The following is a 21,456-nucleotide window of genomic DNA, read 5'->3' on the forward strand; positions in this document are numbered from 1 at the left end:
CATTTTACTCTATATGGGCTACTGCTGTTTCTTTACATTCCTCTTCATCTAGCTCATTGTCAAGAAATGTCACCCTTACTAATTGGTCTCATAGTTTCCTGTCATATGTATAATCACTGTAATTAGCTAACATTCAGGAAGATAAACATGACCTGTTACTTTCACTGTGGTATGTTAATAAACAGTCCTGTGCTTTGCAATAAAAATAAACCTATGGTTTAGATGTTATGACCACATTATAACACATTATTAATTCTAAATTAGTAGACTGACTTAATATTAGGAATTATAAAAAGCAAACATCTACCACTAGTAAGGATAGGAAAAGTCCAGTGATTTTACCCAAAAGTCCTAAAGATTTTGGCCAATCAAATCCAGATGAATAAAGAAAATAGATAATCTGAATCCAGCCGTCTCATGTTTTCCAATCTACACACCTGCATTACAGATTCAAATATAGCAATGCTCAATCCAAGATGCATGGAATACTTGATTATAGCTATAACTTCCACTGAAAAGGAATATAGCAGCAGGGAGCATAAATGACCGACCAGTACACTGACTTCCTCCTGACTGTGGCATTGGTGGCATGGAGGAAACAGAGAAGACTGGGAAACTTAGCAGGAGCCTGCAGAAGTAGAATACACACTCATCCAAAAAGTGTTGCCTATCCAATGGATATGTGATCATTTCTGTAGACAAAACAACCCTTTAATATAAGCTATATCTTAGTGCGAAATAAGTAGCACAATATAATAGGAGAGCTGATAATCTTTTTAGCTAGCTGTTTACATTCTTTACAATATAACTAAAGATGTCAATACTTAATAGACATTAAATAACACTAGAAGCTGAGTGAGACAGAAACATTAATCCTGTACAGTACATATGCACTGCCAGACAAAGCACTGGAGCCATGACTATATCCTCTCATTATAGTTGTTCTGAGTTTCTGCCACAGGGTTCTAGTTGCCAGAGATTCTGTGAGCTGTGTATAACAATGCTGCTCAGCTTCACTGAAGTCAATAGGGCTGAGCTGTCATCATACACAGCCCATAAACAAGAAAGTCATTGCTTCTGGAAAAAGGCAGATCCTTCTGTTAAATCTCAAGGAACTGCCATTCTGGCATGTCTATTTAGACTACTAAATCAGCACTGGATGGCATTACAAGTTTCAAAGTGACCTCCCTTTTGACACTAATCTTCAAAAAATCTTGTACTGGAAGAGCAAAGTGCACAACAATTTTTAGATAATGTTGTCACCTATGTCAGCAAAAAGCCACTTCGAAATAAAAGACATCTTTAGTATACATAGAATGTAAAGTAATGGGATGCTTACAATTTGAATTGTTTAACCCACAGACAGATTAGGTATAATGAAACAGAGCTGAATACATCCAAAATAAAACTTCACATTCAACTAAACAAAAAAATATTAAAATGCACTACAGAAAATATAATACAGAATCTAGCAAGTGAAAAAAAACATAATTGTGATTTTTATTTTTAAAGTAATGAGAAAGTTGCAGACGTTTTCTGATTTTGGAAAGTCCCTCTTCCTAGGCTGCAGTTTTTTTTAATGACCATCCATGGAACTAGTGACTAGTCTCCCCCGCTGACCCTAGTGAAAACACACATCACATTGACAGAACTGCAACCAATAACTGAGCTCAATTTAAAAACTGCAAGCATATAATGTTGCAATATTGGAAACATTGGGGCAGATTTATCAATATGGTTGAATTCTTAGTGATGCAAACTAAAAGCCCAATTACTCAAAGTCATCACACAATTAGCACTTTGCCTGATGAAGCTCTAGCAGCGACATGTTTCGGGTCAGGCTGTGGTCTCCATCATGCTCTTCACATTTTCCTTGTTTGGCTAAAAAGGTTGCGCATACGTTCATTTTGATTTGTTTGCATTAAGGGTTCTTAAGGTACCGTCACACATAACGAGATCGCAAGCGAGATCGCAGCTGAGTCACCGTTTTGGTGACGTAGTAGCGATCCCGTTAGCGATCTTGTTATGTGTGACACCTACCAGCGATCAGGCCCCTGCTGTGAGATCTCTAGTCGTTGCAGAATGGTCCAGGGCATTTTCTTCAAAGGCGATGTCCTGCTGGGCACGACACATCACTGTGTTTGATACTGTGTGACAGGGTCACAGTGACTGCTGAGATCATTATACAGGTCGCTACAGCGACCTGTATTGTTCCTTCATCCCTGGTAAGATCTGACTGTGTGACATCTCACCTGCGACCTCCCAGCGACTTACCTGCGATCCCTATCAGGTCGCATCGTTTTCGGGATCGCTCGTAAGTCGTTGTGTGTGACTGGGCCTTAGTGAACTTTTTATGGGGCTTCTACTTTCTACCTCTCTGTTATCTGTTGTTTACATTGCTCCAGTCTGCACAGAGCCATTACTGTGCTCTACTCATTCTAAAGGTGGCTTTACACACTGCAACATCGCAAACGACATCGCTGTAACGTCACCGGTTTTGTGACGTTATAGCGACCTCCCCAGCGACATTGCAGTGTGTGAAACACATCAGCGACCTGGCCCCTGCTGTGAAGTTGCTGATCGCTACAAATCCTTCAGGACCATTCTTTGGTCCTTTGTTTCCCGCTGTGCAGCAAAGTCGCAGTGTGTAAAGGGGACTTTACAGCGACTTCGTTAGCGACTTCCCTTTCAAAAAGCTGCTTTAGGCCTGCAACACACATCCGTTTAAAACGTGCGTGTTTGGTCCGTTTCCGTACATACCGGAGATACGACCAAACGTGCACATATGTTTTTTTATGTTTAAAGGCACATGTGCGTGTTATTTGATCTTCCGAGAAATGTCCGTGTGTGATGCAAAATGTCGTTACTACATGTCGGAAGACAGAGTAGCGGGATGAGAATGAACTCGGGTGAACTTCACCCGACTTCATTGTCATGCCACGGCTCTGTTTGTGTGCCGTGTACTGATTAGCGGTCACCTGTGAAGGATTCACCAGTGACCGCTAATCCCCCGAGTGACTGAAGTGTCCCCCCCTCTCTCATACTTACCGATCCCTGATCACCGCCGCTGCACAGCATTCACACTGCTCTGGCGGCTTTTTCTAATTTGAAAAAGCCGGCCGCTCATTAAACAATCTCGTATTCCCTGCTTTCCCCGCCCACCGGTGCCTATGATTGGTTGCAGTGAGACACGCCCCCACGCTGAGTGACAAGTGTCTCACTGCACCCAATCACAGCAGCCGGTGAGCGTGTCACTATGGAGTATAGAAATAAATAAATAAATAATTTAAAAAACCGGCGTGCGGTTCCCCCCAAATTTAATACCAGCCAGATAAAGCCATATGGCTGAAGGCTGGTATTCTCAGGATGGGGAGCTCCATGTTATGGGGAGCCCCCCAGCCTAACAATATCAGTCAGCAGCCGCCCAGAATGGCAGCATACATTAGATGCGACTGTTCTGGGACAGTACCCGGCTCTTCCCGATTTGCCCTGGTGCGTTGGCAAATCGGGGTAATAAGGAGTTATTGGCAGCCCATAGCTGCCAATAAGTCCTAGATTAATCATGTCAGGCGTCTCCCGGAGAAGCCTTCCATGATTAATCCGTAAATTACAGTAAATAAACACACACAACTGAAAAATCCTTTATTAGAAATAAAAAACACAAACACATTCCCTGGTTCACCACTTTAATCAGCCCCAAAAAGCCATCCATGTCCGGCGGAATCCAGGATGGTCCAGCGTCGCTTCCAGCTCTGCTGCATGAAGGTGACCGGAGCAGCAGAAGAAACCACCGCTCCTGTCACCTCCACGCAGCAAATGAAGAGAGCCGCGTGATCGGCTGAGCTGTCACTGAGGTTACCTGGATCTAGCGGTGGATGCAGCGGTGGCCGCGAGTAACCTCAGTGACAACTCAGCTGATCGCGATACTAACCTCAGTTGCTGCGTGGAGCTGACCGGAGCGGCGGTGAGTAGCGCGATCAGCTGAGCTGTCACTGAGGTTACCCGCGGCCACCGCTGCATCCACCGCTGGATCCAGGTAACCTTAGTGACAGCTCAGCCGATCACGCGGCTCTCTTCATTTGATGCGTGGAGGTGACAGGAGCGGCGGTTTCTTCTGCTGTTCCGGTCACCTTCATGCAGCAGGGCTGGAAGCGACGCTGGACCATCCTGGATTCCGCCGGACATGGAGGGCTTTTTGGGGCTGATTAAAGTGGTGAACCAGGGAATGTGTTTGTGTTTTTTATTTCTAATAAAGGATTTTTCAGTTGTGTGTGTTTATTTACTGTAATTTACAGATTAATCATGGAAGGTATCTCGGGGAGACGCCTGACATGATTAATCTAGGACTTATTGGCAGCTATGGGCTGCCAATAACTCCTTATTACCCCAATTTGCCAACACACCAGGGCAAATCGGGAAGAGCCGGGTACTGTCCCTGAACAGTCGCATCTAATGTATGCGGCCATTCTGGGCGGCTGCTGACTGATAGTGTTAGGCTGGGGGGCTCCCCATAACGTGGAGCTCCCCATCCTGAGAATACCAGCCTTCAGCCGTATGGCTTTATCTGGCTGGTATTAAATTTGGGGGGAACCGCACGCCGTTTTTTTAAATTATTTATTTATTTCTATACTCCATAGTGACACGCCCACCGGCTGCTGTGATTGGGTGCAGTGAGACACCTGCCACTCAGCGTGGGGGCGTGTCTCACTGCAACCAATCATTGGCGCCGGTGGGCGGGGAAAGCAGGGAATACGAGATTGTTTAATGAGCGGCCGGCTTTTTCAAATTAGAAAAAGCCGCCGGAGCAGTGTGAACGCCGTGCAGCGCCGGTGATCGGGGATCGGTGAGTATGAGAGAGGGGGGGACAGTTCAGTCACTCGGGGGATTAGCGGTCACCGGTGAATCCTTCACAGGTGACCGCTAATCAGTACACGACACACAGACAGAGCCGCGGCATGACAATGAAGTCGGGTGAAGTTCACCCGAGTTCATTCTCATCGCGCTACTCTGTCTGATGTCTGCCGACAGTTTTCACGGTTTTTACGGATGTGTGTTTTAGGCCTGACAACGTCCCCAATGACTAGCTAGGTCGTTCTGCAGGTCCGGATCGCTGTTGCGTCGTTGGCCAGGTCTGCCTGTTTGACAGCTCACCAGAGACTTTGTAGCGATCCCGGCCAGGTTGGGATCGCTGGTGGGAACGCTAGAAAGTCTCAGTGTGTAAAGGGGCCTTTAGTATACCTCTTATTCAATGTATTTATTCTGACATGCTGTTCTATTGACGGCTTACTGTGCCTAATCTTTTTTTGTGGTACATATATGGTTCCCTTATATGTTATTTATCATATACAGTGTTACTTTACACTTGTATATATATATATATATATATGTGTGTGTATTAGTATTTTAGCCGGGCATGGAGGTCACGTGCTTGGTTTTAGGTGTTTTTTAATTACACAATAAACTTTGGATATTTTATATTTGATGAGTTGAGTGCTCTTTATATGATGAATGCATTCTTTTGATTGTCCAAAACCATCCCACTACAATTCTTGCATAAAGGTTTTGAAATGTTGCAAAATTTAAGCACAAGTCCATATTCTAGCCAGTTTCTCTCAGCTTTGACAAAATGGGTGGAGCTGGGGAAAGACGGAGGTGCTGGTTTTAATAAATCAGGACCTTAGACCGGACATTCTTAAAGCGCACTGGATTTGTCAAAGTGTTTCATGTTGTTTGATATATCTGTTTAATTAAGATGGTTTTCACAACTTATTGATTGGCTTACTTTGTGCCAGAAATTTGTTCCAAATTTTGGGACATGATTTTGTACTTTATGCCATGTACCCTGCCAGTAAACTATGCCTTTGTTCAGCAAAGTCATACCCCCTGGTCATAAAAGGAGTAAAAAAGTGTCTAAAACATATAAAAAATATAGCAGAAGTAATAAAAGACACTTACTACATTATGCCAGAATTTAGCTTGATAAATAAAGACAACTATAATACATTTACAGTAGCTTTCCTCTATAGCTACTGTAGAATACAGTGAGTAGTTAATGACATGACATACTAATGGAATCTGCTCCATGCTCCAGTGCTGGCACTCCAAAGATCTCCACTGGACCAGAAGTGATGACTACTAGTCACTCCACTCTACAGCCTTGCCATCCTGTGCTATCACTTCCAGTACGGTGGTCAGTGTCAAGTTAGCAGTGCTGGAGCAGGGAAAGGATTCCACTAGTCATTTTCTTTGTTTGTAAGAATCCCTATAATATTGTAACTTAAAAAAAATAGCAGACTACAACTTGAAAGGAAACTAAAAATTCAGAAGGTGCAATGACAGTGGTATCAATCCAGCTGGAATATTGTCCATTTGCCCAGTAATGCACAAAGGATACTGGAGCTTGTCAGTTCCAGAAGTACAGGGACTAACAATAGTGTTGCCCTGGACTTCTGTTGGGGCTTCAAGTATTCAGAAAAAAGGGATAAAACAGGTTTGCAGGGCTAACTTTTTTTTGGTTAGAGAGGTTTAGGCTAGGTTCACACACTGCGTTTTTTTGACGCTGCGTTTTTGTGCGTTTTTTGTGGCAAAAAAAACGCACCCGTGTCAAAAAAACGTGGCAAAACAATTTGGTGCGTTTTTTGCTGTGTTTTGCTGCGTTTTTGCTCACTGCGTCTTTATATGTTTTTTATCAGTGAACAAAAAAAAAGGTCTGATGTCATTTCCTTCTTCAATATGTTCTTCATTCTCCACTAGTGTATGCAGGAGAGCAGACAGCTGCAGAACTACAAGGCTCAGCATCCTCCATCCAATAGTGTATGCAGGAGAGCAGACAGCAGCTGGCGAACTACAAGGCTCAGCATCCTCCTTCCAGGACTGTATGCAGGATTTCTTTGCCCCCCCAAACAACAAAAAATGACGTGGGCGTCGCCATATTTTTGTATGCTAGCCGGGTACAGCAGGCAGGTACGGGCTGCCCCCAACCCCCAGCTGCCTATTTGTACCTGGCTGGGAACCAAAAATATAGAGAAGCCCTTTTTTTTTAATTATTTCATGAATTTCATGAAATAATTAAAAAAAAAATGAGGTGAGCTTCGCCTAATTTTTCTGTCCAGCCGGGTACAACTAGGCAGCTGGGGATTGGAATCCACACTGCAGGGTGCCCATGCTTTCTGGGCACCCCCGCTGCGAATTGCAGTCCGCAGCCACCCCAGAAAATGGCGCTTTCATAGAAGCGCCATCTTCTGGCGCTGTATCCAACTCTTCCAGCTGCCCTGATGCCAGGTGGCTCACTGGGTAATAATGGGGTTAGGGCTAGCTGTATATTATCAGCTGGCCCTAAGCCCGAAATTCATGGTGTCATGCCAATATTAGACATGGCCACCATGAATTTCTAGTAAAGATAAAAAAAAACAACACACAGAAAAATATTTTTATTAGAAATAAAACACAACACAATTAGTGACTCCATCTTTATTGAAATAAAGAACCCCCCCTCCGCAGTAATCCTGGGTCAAGGGTCCCGCGCCGTCCAATCCGGATCCAATATCATCTGATCGGTTTGCTGGAAGGCAAAGCGATCAGATGATGTGTCATGATCAAGTGCCTGAATCACATCACACATCAGCTGATTGTATAAAAGCTGTTTATACAATCAGCAGATGCATCGGTGCAAAAGAAAAAAAAAAAATACTCACTTATGTGCTGATTACCGGCAGCTCCTAGAGCGAGTTTGATCCCGTCCGATCGCTGCAGCAGCTGCCGGTAACCAGGGATGAAGTCTCCTGACGCATCCGCTGATAGGTGATACCGGCCGGGTGCCCGCGTCACCGCGATACTTACGATCAGCTGATGCGTCAGGTGACTGCATCAGGTGATCCATCGCCAGGTCCTGCATCCTGCAGGCATACGTACCCGGGGAGACTGCACACACCCGGAGCGGCGGTACCAGGAGGAGGATCTGGGAGCGGGCATGGCACCGGGAGTCTGCAGACAGGTGAGTATGACTTTTTTTTTCTCTACTGTTCACTTTTGATTTCACAGCCGCTTCCACCTCCCGCCCGAACATGGCGCCGCACGTCAGCATACATGCACAGGACGGGAGGTGGACGGTATCGGGAGGATTCACGCTTCTGTGTTTACTGACAGAAGGAATCCTCTTCCTGTACATGTCACTTTACTACCCACCTCCTGCGTTTATAGCTGCGTTTTTGGTCTTAGAAACGCACCAAAACGCAGCTATTTGCGTTTCTCATTGCGTTTTTCAACATCCCATTGCACTCAATGGATGAAAAGCGCAGTGGAAAACGCGGGAATAATTGACATGCTGCATTTTTGTGGCACCACAAAAACGCAGCTGAAAAAAAACGCTGTGTGCAGACAGCAAAAATGAAAACTCATAGACTTTGCTGGGGAAGCAAAGTCATGCAGTTTTCTGAGCAAAAACGCACCCGAAAACTGCACAAAAACGCCGCGAAAAACGCACTGTGTGAACTTACCCTTAAGGTTAACTGTGAAACGCTGCAATATACACAATCCAATATATATGAATTGGCTATAACCAGGAGGAAGACCTTTCTATAATGTCTAATAGGACAGATGATTATAATAGCATTTTTTGGTAATTGAGGTATGAATTCCCTTGTGTTCTTATAAGCAGCACACACATCAGTTTGGGGGGGGTGAATGAGATAAGAGGTACGCTCTAAAGGGACTCGATATCATTTTTTTTAGTGATATGCCTCCTTACCATGCTGCTGATTACTGGGGGACTAGGACCTGAGATATCCGTTGATCACTAAACAGACTGCTCACAAGCACTCACTCCAGCAAACAAGTACTCGGCTCCTGCATGAGTGTTCGGCCCGAGTGGTGTATGGGCTCAATTATAAATCTATGGGCCTGCACCTTGCTCTGTCTGTACACTAGTGCTTGCAGAAGTAAGCACTTGATAGCAGTCATTTTAGTGGTTGGTGGGAGTCTCAAGTGGGGCAATTGGTCTCAAGACTCCCACCAAACTACATAAATCTTTAAGGGAAAAAGCTACTTGCAGTCCACGAAATGGCTCCCATAGCCTCAAGCTACTCTATGCCAAACGTGGTTAGGAAGTCTGAGGGTCTAAAGGGTCAGGTTTATTCTTGTGGGCCATGCGATTCTTCCCTGGAAATTTAAATATGCAAATAGCCTCTTAAGAGAGGAAAAGAACGAGGATTATAGTGCCATCTACTGTACATATCTATCCTATAAGTGAATATTGATCCTTTAAAGAAGTGTTCCTCAACTCCAGTCCTCAAGGCCACCAACAGTTCATGTTTTCAGGATTTCCTTAGAATTGCACAGGTGTTTGAATCATAACCTGTGCAGGTGATTAAATTATCATCTGTGCAATGGTAAGGGAATCCTGAAAACATGTACTGTTGATGGCCTTGAGGATTGGAGTTGAGGAACACTGATATAAAGGGACTCACCATATTGCTTAGAACTGAAAGCCAAATTAGAAACTTAATTTGCAGATGTATTTTGTATTTCCTTTTCATCAGTTCAAAACAGAATAATTGCTTGTACTGGTTGAATCCTCAGACAGGAGCACCAAATGGTAATGTTTCTCTTTATGGAGAGTGCCAAGTTGGTGTAGAGGAACTTTTAGGCCATGCAATGCTCTCTTAGGAATTTAAATAGCTTCTTCAGAGAGGAAAATAAATCATCCCACATGTGCTTAATAATGCAGTGCAGAAGGGTTGGAAATGGTAGGCATGTCTCAATTTCCCCAAGTATGCTGACCATAAGGCTATGTGCCCACGTAGCGTATTTTCATGAAGTTAAGCTGCATTCTGCACCGCAGCGTAACTGCATGCATCCTGCGTCCGCAGCACAATCTATGAAGATTGTGCCCAATCCATGGGTACGTGGCGTATTAGAACGCAGCGCTTCTGCCGAAGCACTGCGTTCTAAGAAGTGACATGTCACTTCTTTTGTGCGCTTTGCATGCAGCCCCCACTCTGTCTATGGGAGGGGCTGCATCAAGAGCGCATGAAATCGGCTTTTCATTACGCAGTGTTTCTGCAGCGATTTGAAGGGCACGTGTGCTGTTCAAATCGCTGCAGAAATTTCTGCAGGGACAGAACGCAACGTGGGCACATAGCCTAAGGCAGTCTAAGACTGTGGCAGCTATTTTGTGAACTGGTTCAGAATAGAGGAATGACACCGCAGTTTTCACTTTGGAGTGTATAGTTACTTGACATTTAATTGCATTGGACTTTCTTTAAATGCCTACTATTTTAATATTTGACATAAATGGCACACATCCCTAAAATATGCCAGAAATCTCTGATTAGCAGAGTATGTCATAGATCACCATAAAAAAGGGGTCCACTTCTATATTGGCTTATGACACAGTGTTTCTCTAAAATAAGTAGTGCTTGGACCCCGGAAATCATACTGTCATAGCCTGACTAATTAACATTACATTGAAGCATAGCAATATGTAGACTTTAAAGGATAAGAAATGGGAACAGCAAATAATTTTAATATCATAGAAGGGCGTTTTCTGTCAAATGTTTTATGCATACATTTTTTGCATGTGTTTAAAGATTTTCAGACATTTACTACAAAATGGTTTTCCATGCATGCAGTGGATCCCTTACTTCTGTATATTAGTACATAGCACTTTTAACAGGACTAGGTGTAACATATCTAACAGTAAATCCTTAACCCCTTCACGACCGGCCGATTTTTCGCTTTCCCTTTTTTCTTTTTTGCCATTTTTCTTCCGAGAGACGTAATTTTTTTATTTTTCAGTTAATATGGTCATGTGAGGGCTCATTTTTTGTGGAATGAGCTGTACTTTTAAATGAAACCATAAGTTTTACCATATAGTGTACTGCAAAACGGCAAAGAAATTCCAAATTCGGAAAAATTGCAAAAAAAGTTCAAAAGCACTACAGTTTTTGAGATATTTTATTCACTGTGTTCATTATATAGTAAAACTGATGTGTCAGTGTGATGCCTGAGGTCAGTGCGAGTTCATAGACACCAAACATTTATAGGTTTACTTTTATCTAAGGGGTTAAAAAAATATCAGAATTTTGTGTGAAAAAAGTGGTGCACGTTTTACACCATATTCCATGACCTTTAGCGTGCTCATTTTTCGGGATCTATGGCTCAGTGACAGCTTATTTTTTGCGTTTCAAGCTGCCATTTTTTAATGGTACCATTTTTGCGCAGCTGCTATGTTTTGATCGCCTGTTATTGCATTTAGCGCAAAATTTGTGGCAACGAAAAAACGTAATTTTGGTGTTTCGATTTTCTTGGCGCTACGCCGTTTACCAATCAGATTGATTGCTTTTATATTTTGATACATCGTGCATTTCTGAACGCGGCAATACCAAATATGTGTATATTTTCTATTTTTTTAACCCTTTCATTTTCAATGGGGCAAAAGGGGGGTGATTTGAACTTTTATGTTTTTTTATTTTTTTTAATTTTTTAAAACTTTTTTTTCCTTTTTTTTAATTTTACTAGTCCCCCTAGGGGACTATATGGATCAGCAATCTGATTGCTCTTCTATATCTGCTGATCACTACTACAAAGCTGTGAACAGCAGATATGCTCATTTCATGTCTCACCCACCTCTGGGCTGGGTGAAACAGAAAGTAAGTCATGTGAGCTACAGGAGTCATCATATGACCCTGTGCTATCATGACAACAACCGGAAGTTACGTGATCATGTCACGTGACTTCCAGTATCGGCCGGTAAGTAAATGTTTACCGCCGATGCCATGATAAGGGTGCTGTCACATATTAACAGCGCCATTTAAGATGTTAAACGGCAAGGGCAGATAACGATTCTGCTCGTGCCTGGCAGGCACACATCTCAGTTGTTAACTCTCAACTCTGCACTTTAATTGAGACCCATGCAACTTTATACTGGATTACATTTTGGGTATAACTCTGATGTGCCTATAAAGGTGGCAGGTCTGAGGAAGGCGACAGTACGCAAAAACGCGTTGTCTTTATAACCTGCCACCTTTATAGTTAGTATGAAATTGCCTGTGTACCTATGAACATTTAATGTTGAAATAATAGTTATTTTTTAAAACATCCGGATGATACCTAGCTGGATTATATCTTGTATTTTTGCCTTTGTGGCGATTTAGGTACAGAACCTTTTGTATCACTTTACATCTATCTTGTGATTTATGCTGATCACTTACATCGTGGTTTCCATCTCCATCTCTGAAATACGTGATTGAGGTGAAATCCATGATGGATCCATTCACTAATGAGGAAGCACAGTTACTTGGACTCTGTTTGGCCTCTGTTTAGTGGTGTCCGTTTTTTCAAAGGTGAACAAAACGGTTGATGGACGCACTTTTGTGCACATCTGAAAAGAGGCATACAAAGATGGGACACCCCTGGACCACAGGCCAGATGTGAGGTCAAAGTGACTCTCTCTGACTCATTATAGTGAGTTTTCCAATGGGAATTTTGTCTGAATCATGTTTTTCAGAGATTTTGGGTATGTGCCCACGTTCCGCACATGCTGTGGCCTGTGTCCCTTCTCTATCTTCTCCTGCAGAGATGCAAGTGTACTCTGCAGGAGACTACAGCTGCCCGTGATCAGGGTTTGGGGCGCTGTAGACTTTCGCTCTGTTTTCCCAGCGGAGAATAAATTGACATGGTGCAGCTAGGAAAGCTGCACCATACATCAGTTAACAGTGCAGAGAAAAGAAGCACAGTGGGCATGGGATTTCTATAAATCCCATCCACTGCGCTTGTTCTGTACAACGCAGGCTTTTGATTACAGCAATATCAGATTTATATTGTTTTTTAAGTTCGGCAACAATCACACTTAAAACGCTTTTTTACAAAATAAAGGTTTCACTGAATTTTGAAGGCTATAGTTTTTTATTTTTCTGTTGAGTGTCATGTGAGAGCTTGTTTTTTGAGCTGGAGTTTTTATTGGTACCCTTTTTGGCCACATAATATTTTTCTATCGCTTTCTATTCCACTTTTTGTAAGGCCTCTGCCACACTCACGTGAAATTCACGCACATGCCGAGAGACACGTATTTCCCCTGCGTGTTGCGTGCAGGTAAGTACGTGTCTCTGGTACGTGCGGGCCACGTGTGTTCTACGTGTGCTATCCGCGATAGCACACGTAGAACCGGTAATTTACATACTCACCTGGTCCTTCCTGCTGTCCGCGCTGCTGTCCGTGGTGCTGATCCTCGGTCTCCAGCCCTCCCGTCTCCCCGCTGCTGCCAGGCAGTGAAGTGAATATTAAATGAGAATAATGAGCGGCGGTCGGCAGCAAGAGGCAGCAGCGGCAGAGACAGGAGGGCTGGAGAAGGTGAGTTAATGTTTTTTTTTTTTCACTGACACGTGTGTTTTCTCCGGCGCGTGTCACACGGGACCGCATCCACACTACACCCGTGTGGTACGGGTGCAGGCCGTGTGACACCCGTGCTATGGGAGAAAACACTGACATGTCAGCGCTTTGAAAAACGCACACACGTACAAACGCACACGGACACACGTTCTGTGTGGTTTTACGTGTGTGTGCCTGCTACAATAGGGTAGCATTGCTTAACGTGTCTCCGTGCCGCTGGTACGTGCAAAAAATGACAAACACGTGCCGGCAGCACGGATGTGTGTCTCAGGCCTAAAGCAGAATCAGGAAGAAACAGCAACTCAGGAATAGTTTTTTTTGTGGGGGGTTTTTTACGCCGTTCACAATGCTATAAAAGTGATAAGATAGTTTTATTTTTCTATTCTGCCACTTTTACGCCATGAAAACTATTTTATAGGAAAAAAACTGTTTTTGTATTGATGTATTCTGAAAGCTATAGATTTTTTTTATTTTTTCAGTGCTTGAGTGTATGACAGCTTGTTTTTTTGCAGACAAGATGACGTTTTTAGCGGTAGCATTTTTATTCATATATAACTTTTTGATTATGCTTTATTCCATTTGTTTGTCAGTTGTATGATGAAAAGACAGTTTTTACTATGTTTTTTTTACAGTGTTCACTGAATGGGTTAACTAGTGTGACAGTTTCATAGATCGAGTCGTTACAGATGCGGCGATGCCAAATACGTGTACTTTTTTGTTTTTTGTTGGGTTTTACATAAAAAGAAACAATTTGAATTTTTTAAATTTTTTTGCTCTTTATTTTCCGATTTTTTTTATGTTTTTTCTTTTATTTAAAACTTTTACTTAGTCCCTTTATGGGACATTACCCCACAGTACTGTGATTGCAGCTGCAATATTTTGCACTACAAGATCACTGCAGAACATCACAGCTGTCAGAGCTGCACAGTAAAAGCCTGAAGCGATCATGCTGCAGTGTGATTACTCAGGCTTTCCGTAGTCAGGTGACCCAGAGGTCATCATCACAACCTCGGGTTACCATGACAGTAATTGGGCCCTTGTGATCGTGGGGGACTCAATCAGAGGGAAGAGGGAATGTGATCCCTCTCCCAATCTCTTAAGTGCCATTATCTATTTCAATTGTGGCATTTATGGGGTTAAACAGCCAGGAATGGTGTGGTGACTGTCCTTGGATGTGAGGTCCAAGGCTCGGCTGTCGAGTAAGCCGAGTTCCCAGTGGCGATCATGGGGGCACAGCATCCTGTGCCCCTGCACTCGCCAGTATGTACCAGTACATCTTTGGTCGGGAAGCACCTAACAAATAGGACATACCAATACGTCATTTTTTTTTTTTTTTAATCTTCCTGCTATGGTACTGAAAGATGTTTTTGTAAAAGAGATATACAGTATACATGAAGGTGTATTATCTGACATTACTGAAATAAACATGAAACGCTGCATTTCAAGAAGCTAAACTACAACTGAAACCTGCAGGCAATATTGGCAAATAGAGTATACAGTGGAGACATGTGATATAATCGTTAACATTTGCCAAAATGGCATTGTACTATTTGTAGCCCACAATATATGACAACATGTCACAAGTTTCCATATCAAGGCAATAATGTTGTGTGCTACTAAATCAGCAGAAGCTAGTAAATAAAAAATATGTAAATTGTATATTCTTATAAAAGATCAAGGGAAGCAAAATCACATAAGAAGATCTGTTCATTTACATTAATTCTTCATATTCTTGGAGGCATGAGAAATGTTCAAGCTGTTTTCTGTTTTTAGCTATAAAATATTTGCATAATCAGAAAATCTACATAATTCACAGACTCCTAGAGAAGGTTATGGTTTCATGGCATTTAGAAACATGATTAGGATTTTAAAAGACATTGTGTTATGTAGTCATGAGTAGAGGCTACATGATAGATAGACAACATAGAAGACTATTTGTGGCCTATGAATAGATACATTTGAAAAAAAACCTTTTACTTTTAGATACATGAAGGTAAGGCAAGACAGCAATATGTGATTTGTCAGACAAGCGTCTCATCTGCCAGACTGTTCAGAGTAATAATCCTTCATCCATAGAGACAGAAATGAACTGAAAGAAATGTTTTACGTTTGATGAATTAACCCCTTAGTGACACAGCTAATATTGACCTTAACGACCAGGCCCAATTATTGAAATCTGACCAGTGTCACTTTATGTGGTAATAATTCTGGAATCTTTCAACATATCCCAGTGATTCTGAGATTTTCTTTTTTCATGACACATTGTACTTTATGTTAGTGGTAAATTTCAGGTCGATATGTTTTGCTTTTATTTGCAAAAATATCAGAATTTTGTTGCCAATTTTGAAAGATTGGCAATTGTGAAACTTTTACTCTTTATACCCGTAAACCAGTTAGTTATGCTTTACAAAGTAATTAACAAATAACATTTCCCATATGTCTACTTTACATCTGTATAATTTTTCAAATGTAATTTTATTTTGTTAAAGTGGAAAAAGCACCATTTGATTTTTGGAACACAAATTTAGACTTAATCCTTTCATGTTCGGGTGATTTTCCGGTTTTCTTTTTGTTTTTTGCTCCCCTTCTTCTGAGAGCCATAACTTTATTATTTTTCTGTTAATATTGCCTTATGAGGGCTTATTTTTTGAGGAACAAGTTGTACTTTTGAATGAAATAATTTGTTTTACCATATAGTGTACTGGAAAACAGGAAAAAAATTCCAAGTGCGGTGAAATTGAAAAAAAAGTGCAATTGCACGATTGTTTTGGGGGTATTTTATTCACAGTGTTCCCTATATGGTAAAATTGGTGTGTTCTCACATCAACGCAAAGTCGTAGATACCAAATATGTATACTTTTACTTTTATGTAAGTTTATTCAAAAACAAGTTGCGCTTTTGGCGCCATTTTCCGAGACCCGTAGAATTCTCATTTTTTTAGGATCTAAGACACAGTGATAGCTTATTTTTTTGCATCTTGAGTTAACGTTTTTCATTATACAATTTTTGTGTAGATGTTACATTCTCATTATTGCATTTTTATAAAAATTTCTGGCAACCAAAAAATGTAATATTAGCGTTTGGAATTTTGTTTTCTTGCTATACCATGTACTAATGAGATTAATTGATTTTATATTTTGATAGATCGGACATTTCTGAACACAGCAATACCAAATATGTGTATTTTTTTTTTTTATCTTTTTAACAGTTTTTTTTTCAATAGGACGTATGGGGGGTGATTTGAACTTTTAGTTTTTTTTAATTTTATCATATTTTTAAAAACTTTTTTTACATTTTTATTTATTTTACTAGTTTCCCCAATGTACTTTATCACTGCACAGTCTGATATTGCCTGTGCATTTCTCCTGATCAGCGCAGCATCGCTCTGCTCAGGAGAAATGCTGCTTTCTTGTGAGTGCTGGCGCTCTGTCGGCTCTCACAGGAAGTGAGTCATGGTAACATAAGGGGTCATCAGCAGACCCTGTGCTACAATGACAACACCAAATTGCCCCGTGATCACGTCAAAGGGCTGCTGATTGCGGTGGGGAACAGCGCGATACCCGCCGCGGCCATTTAAATTGCACTATCAGTGTTTGACAGTGCGATCTAAATAGTTAACAGGAGTGGGCGGATCTCTGATCCATCTGCTCTTGTTAGGCATGAATGTCTGCTGATTAGATTATCAGACATGTGCGAGTATTATCGCGGGCTTGCAGAGAGCAGCATAATATAGGTCAGGAGAGCCTGAATCCAAAGATGTATCATAAATTTAAAATGGCACACTTGAAATTGTTCAAAACAATGAAGTATTTCTCCCAGAAAATGATTATAATTATACATGTTTTGCTATAAAAATGTTTATTTCCTTTGTGTGAATTGGAACAACACTAAAATAACAGACAAAAAAAGGCAAATTGGACATAATTTCACACAAAACCACAATAATGGGCTGAATAAAAAGGTTGGCATCTTCCAAAATTCTGAGTAAACAATATTGTTTCAAGCATGTGATGCCTGGTCAAATTCACCTGTGGCAAGTAACAAGGGTGGACAAAATGAAAATCAAACCTGAAACCAGATAAATAGGGAATAAGTTGACTCAAACTTTGCATAAAGTGTCTGTGTGCCACACTAAGCATGCAGAACAGAAAGAGAAGAGAAGAAGAGAACTGTCTGAAGACTTGAGAACCAAAATTGTTGAAAAATATCAACAATCTCAAGGTTGCCAGAGATCTTGAAGTTTTTTTGACCACAATGTGTAAAATAATCAAGAAGTTTACAACCCATGTCACTGTAGCTAATTTCCCTGAACGTGGACATGATAGAAAAATTGCAGAAAGGTTGCAAGGCTGGATAGTCAGATCATTGATAAACAGCCCCTATCAGGTTCCAAAGAAATTCAAGCTGTGCTGCAGGCTCAGTGTGTATCAGTATCAGCGCAAACTATCCATCAACATTTGAATGACATTAAATGCTATGGCAGGAGATTCAGGAGGACTCCACTTCTGACACAGACATGAAAAGGCTAGGCAGCAGGTTGCCCAAAATATAATTGAGCCAAAATCCTTCTGGGAAAGCATTTTGTGGAGAGAGGAGACCAAATGGAACTTTTTGGTAAAGCACATCATTCTACTGTTTAGCAAAAATAAAATGAAGTCTACAAAGGAAAGAACACAGTACCTATAATGAAATATGGTTGAGGTTCAAAGATGTTTTGGGGTTGCTATGACTGTGTGCAAGGCATCATGAACGTTAAAGATTCCCAAAAGGATTTTGGGTCACAATGTCATAGATCTTCCAGAAGGGCAATGACCCCAAACATACTTCATGAAGTATCCAGAAATGGATGGATACAAAGTGCTTGGGAGTTCTGAAGTGGCCAGCAATGAGTTCGGATCTTACTCCAATTGTACAATTCTGGAGAGATCTTAAAATTGCTGTTGGGAGAATGCACCCTTCAAATATGAGAGATGTGGAGAAGTTTGAAAAAGAAGATTTCCAGTTGATTGGTGTAAGAAGCTTGTTGATGGTTATAGGAAGTAATTGATTGTAATTATTTATTCCAAACAGGGTGCAACCAAATGTTAAGTTTAGAGTTTTGTATGAAATCATGTGCAATTTGCCATTTTTTTCTTCATTTTTTGTGTTGTTACTTGTTATACACTACACACAAAATTAATAAACATGTTTATAACAAAACATATTGTAATAATTTTCAGGGAGAATTGCTTCAGTTTCTGGAACAATTTCAAGAGTGCCAACATTTTTGGCCATGACTGTAGAAAAAACCTGTTGACAGATTCCCTTTAATAGACTGCGAAAACCAAGTCACATTTGAAGGGGCCCTAAACAGCAGAAACACCCACAAGTGACCATATTTTGGAATCCTTGCCTTTCGAGAAAAATAGGGTGAGAATTATCTATATTATTGCCCTTTTGGGATCTTTTTTCAATAAACTGCTGTGATAGGGTGAGAGTGTATTTTATGACCTTTATTCACTGTAAATGCAAAATGCTTATTTACTGTTCATTGTATGCATTGTTACTGACCAGCCACAAGAGGCCGCTGTTTTGCATCTGCCTTTGACTGTTTGGTTACTATAGCAACAGCTCAACTGACTTCAGCTGTGGACTTGGAGACCAGAGGAGGTGCAGTATGTGAGGTGAAGCAAAAGCGAGAGGTGTGCGTAACAGAAAGGAGCCGTCGCAGAAACACTCAAGTGAATTGTGAGAAGACTCGTGTTAGAGTTTAGTGAGGAGGACCGTGACGCGTGTGAGCAGCATCCTGTGCGGAGATCACCATTCTTCAATTGCTGGCTATACTGGTCACCGTGAGAGGATCTTCAGGTCCCTGGTTTTCTTTGGCAACTGGACACCACAGTACCCGGGTACGGTAGGCTGGGCACAGGACTACGTGCACGCAACACTTTTTTTTGGTACCAAATCACATATCTGTTCTGCTTAGGCCGACTATATACACAGTGGGACTTGCTGGCTCTGCCTTGTCAGTTCGTCAGTTACATTTAAAACCTTAAAGGGACAACGCCACATGTTTGCATTGACTGTTGCTTTAGAAGATTTCCAGAACTGTGTTGCTGAGCTGTGTGGTTTGCCTTCCCACTTTTACCATCTGCCTTATCTGTGAGGCTTCAGCAATTAAGGGTATTCAGGGGGTTAATGGGTTTTGTTTATGTTTAGGTAGATAAGTTGTAAGCTCTTGTGCTGCACCACTGGTAGGGCGTGTTCGCACACATACACACAATAAGGCTATGTGTCCACGTTGCTTTTTACCTGCTTTTTTGCTGCTTTTTCAACTGCAGCGTTTAATGCCGAAATGGATGTGTTCTGCTTTTCAAGCAAAGTCTATGGGAATTTGGGTTTCTTGTGCCCACTATGCAGTTCAAACTGCAGCCTTTTTGTTGCAGATCTTTGGACAAAAACTCAGCTTTGCAGTGCAAAACCCAAATGGCAAAAACAATTGACATGTCAATTGTTTTTGCCATTTGCGTTTTGAACTGCAAAGCAGAGTTTTTGCCCAAATTTCTGCCAGAAAAAGGCTGCAGTTTGAACTGCATAGTGGGCACAAGAAACCCAAATTCCCATAGACTTTGCTTGAAAAGCAGAACACATCCATTTCGGCATTAAACGCTGCAGTTGAAAAAGCAGCAAAAAAGCAGGTAAAAAGCAGGTAAAAAGCAACGTGGACACATAGCCTTACTCCTGCTACGCAGAGGGACTACCAGGTATTAGGTGACTGTTTAGACAGTCCCTTAGTTAGGCAAAGGTTGGTGAGAAGGTGGCATAAATCGCCATTACGGGTGGCGCAGCATAGGGGTGTAGGCTTTTAGCCTTGTAAATATATTGTTCTATTCTATGTGTTTTATGCATGTTTTTTCTATTTTGGTAAAGTAAAACAATTATCAATCCAACTGTCTAGAGTCCTTTTCCTGCTGCGTGGGTTTGCTGTATACTGGGGAGCCGACCCTGTACACGACTTACATTTTGGCGTAGTCAGCAGGATACAGCAATTGCCATGGATGGGAACAGAGAGGCACTAGTAGTCTCGCCCCACATGCCAGATCAGCCGATGGCCCAGGTATTAGCTCAGATAGGGTACCTTCCAGTGGGGACTTTGTTCCCTCCTTTGGTTAGGTTTGATGGTAGCAACATCAGCCTTCAGGATTGGATGGAGAGGGTTTGGAGTGCAGTTAAAATATGTAACTTAACTCCGGAGTTACAGGCAGAAGTAGCTCTGAATGCCCTAGAGGGTGATGCCCGACGGACACTGATGGTGCGCTCTGAATCCGAGAGAGATACCATAGAGAAGGTATTTACCCTGCTGGAGAGGGTCCATGGGGCCCGTGTGCAAGTGGCACAGCCGAGGAATAGATTCTTTAATCGGTCACAGCGTGAAGGAGAAATACTTATGCGGTATGCGAACGCCTTGCAAGAAGTAATGCAGGAGATCCAGATACATGACTCAGCAAGTATGGGCGCCTTTCAGGAGCTGGACAAGATCCTGAGGGACCAGTTCATTGCTGGGATAGCTAATAAGTCTTTACAGGATAAGCTCCGAGAGATGACTTGGAGCAACTCAACTCTGACATTTGATGACAGCTATCTAGCAGCTTTAGAACGGGAGGAGGAGTCAACTCCTGTCATCAAGAAGTGGATGAGCAGCGCCCATACTGTAGAGGGTCAGAAAGAATCAGGAGAGGCGGCTGTCCTCTGGGATGTGATCCAGACTTTAACAGAACAAATGCAAGAACTCCAACTGAAGGTAGCTCAGGTGAGGGATCGACCACTTCACTCACCTCCAATGGCTCCGCGACCCCAAGTCTCTATGGCAAAACCAGCCAGGAGACGGAATCCCATGAGGTACGATAAACTAGTACCCCAACCCCGCTGTGGGCCCCAATGCTGGCGATGTCAACAATTTGGCCATATCGCCAGAGACTGCTCTGCACAGATGGGGGCCGAGTCGGCGTTAAAACTACAGGCCGTCGCAGTAGTTGGGTGTCCTGTGGCGGTACACCAACAGTCAAGCCCAGTGTATGAGGAACACGACCT

General features: G+C 42.1%; 1 protein-coding gene across 4 annotated transcripts in view; it reads right to left on the reverse strand.

Moving 5' to 3' along the window:
* The window catches only part of NALCN (sodium leak channel, non-selective), a 1,011,261-nt gene that overhangs the window by 695,570 nt on the left and 294,235 nt on the right, over window positions 1-21,456 (reverse strand). The window lies entirely within an intron of this gene.

Source organism: Anomaloglossus baeobatrachus, chromosome 2, assembly GCF_048569485.1.
Source record: "Anomaloglossus baeobatrachus isolate aAnoBae1 chromosome 2, aAnoBae1.hap1, whole genome shotgun sequence".
NCBI classification, from domain to species: Eukaryota; Metazoa; Chordata; class Amphibia; order Anura; family Aromobatidae; genus Anomaloglossus; species Anomaloglossus baeobatrachus.